A 1,590-nucleotide genomic window follows, 5' to 3' on the forward strand; every position below is an offset into this window, starting at 1 on the left:
GAAATAGTTACTAACAGGCAAGTTTCTTTACTGACAGGATCCAATATTTGGTTTTCATATCCTCAGCTGACAACAGATGCATTAGCAAGCAAGGGGACAGGGGAGGGGCTGGGGGAGATGGGGGAGGGGCTGGGGAAGAGGCTGGGGGAGAGGGGCTAGAGGAGATGGGGAGGGGCTGAGGGAGATGGGGGAGGGGCTGGGGGAGAGCTAGGGGAGAGGGGAGGGGCTGGGGAGATGGGGAGGGGCTGGGGAAGAGTGAGATAGGGGAAAGAGGCTAGGGGACAGGGGGAGATAGGGGCTGTGGGAGGGAGGGAGAAGGGGAGAGTGGCTGGTTTAGAAAAGGAGAGGGAGTACAGTGAGAGTCTACAGTAGCGTCTCCCAAACTCGGTCCCCCCCCCCCCCCCCCCCCCCGGGTGCATGTTTTGGTTTTTGCCCTAGCACTACACAGATTACTCAAATAATCATCAAGCTTGATTATTTGAATCAGCTATGCAGTGCCAAAAGGTGTCCCTCTTGGGGTCCCCAGGACCTAGTTTGAGAAACGTTGCTCTACAACAACGGAAGTGTGGAGAATGACATCACCAATGACATGTTGTTCTTTATTTTTTTCGTATTAAAAATCTTTACTTCCTGTTGTAGATCGCAGATTCCATGAGAGGGGATTGGCTAACTGGACAAACCAACCAATGAGAGACGGCCTTGGAAGGATAAAGTAAAAAAAACATGATGAGGATCGCCCAGTCACGTCTGGCCATTGGTGTCTCAGAAGTTTGGTAGCTTGGTAAAATGTCCAGTCCCTCTTTGACCACAACCCCAATTGAAAAACCCCACTGTACAAACATCTTTGTAAACAACACAAGAGCTGCCTCCAAAATTGCACCCTAGTTCCCTATATAGTGTACTACTTTTGACCAGGGCCTATAGGGAAACCAATAGGGAAACCCATTGGGCTCTGGTCAAATGTAGTACACTCGGGTGCCATTTCAGACGCACACAAGGAAACCCAGGCATGACAGAGAAGGATGATTGGATCATAGTTGGATTCTCCAGAAAGAAAGATGATTGGATCATAGTTGGATTCTCCAGAACAAAAAAAGAACCTATTTGAAGGCAACATCATCAGGCTAAAAGACAATATGATAGTTACTGAAAAAACATGATACCTTTTTTTCTTATTTTTTACACATAATAATAATAATCACTTTTGTATCCACAGGTTTACTCCTCAAATAAAACTCACATACAATAATAATAATCACTGTTGTATCCACAGGTTTACTCCTCAAATAAAACTCATAGCAATAGCTGTCGCAGTATAGCATCTCTCAGTAGAGACAAAACTAGTAATTTAAAAAGAAATAAAAAGACAGAAAAATTATGTTGAATGATCGAAGGAAAATATAAAAAGGTTACAAATAAAAAGTTAGAAAATAAACCACTGGAGCAAGTTAGCTGTATGAACCGGACTATATAGATGCTCTTTGGGACTTTTTACTCTGGCTAATATAGAGGTGCTTATAAATATATCGCAACGTTGTAGCTACTCACCATGGCAACGTGCACATTCTGGTTAGACATCCGTTTCTACGG

General features: G+C 44.3%; 1 protein-coding gene across 1 annotated transcript in view; it reads right to left on the reverse strand.

Moving 5' to 3' along the window:
• Positions 1 to 585: 585 nt before the first annotated feature.
• The window catches only part of LOC129838273 (ras-related protein Rap-1b-like), a 48,239-nt gene continuing 47,234 nt past the window's right edge, over positions 586 to 1,590 (reverse strand). Inside the window, exon 7 of the mRNA XM_055905127.1 lies at positions 586 to 1,590. This exon is cut by the window's right edge and continues 405 nt beyond it. The gene's annotated coding sequence lies outside the window, so the exon portion shown is untranslated.

Source organism: Salvelinus fontinalis, chromosome 39 (genome assembly GCF_029448725.1).
Source record: "Salvelinus fontinalis isolate EN_2023a chromosome 39, ASM2944872v1, whole genome shotgun sequence".
NCBI classification, from domain to species: Eukaryota; Metazoa; Chordata; class Actinopteri; order Salmoniformes; family Salmonidae; genus Salvelinus; species Salvelinus fontinalis.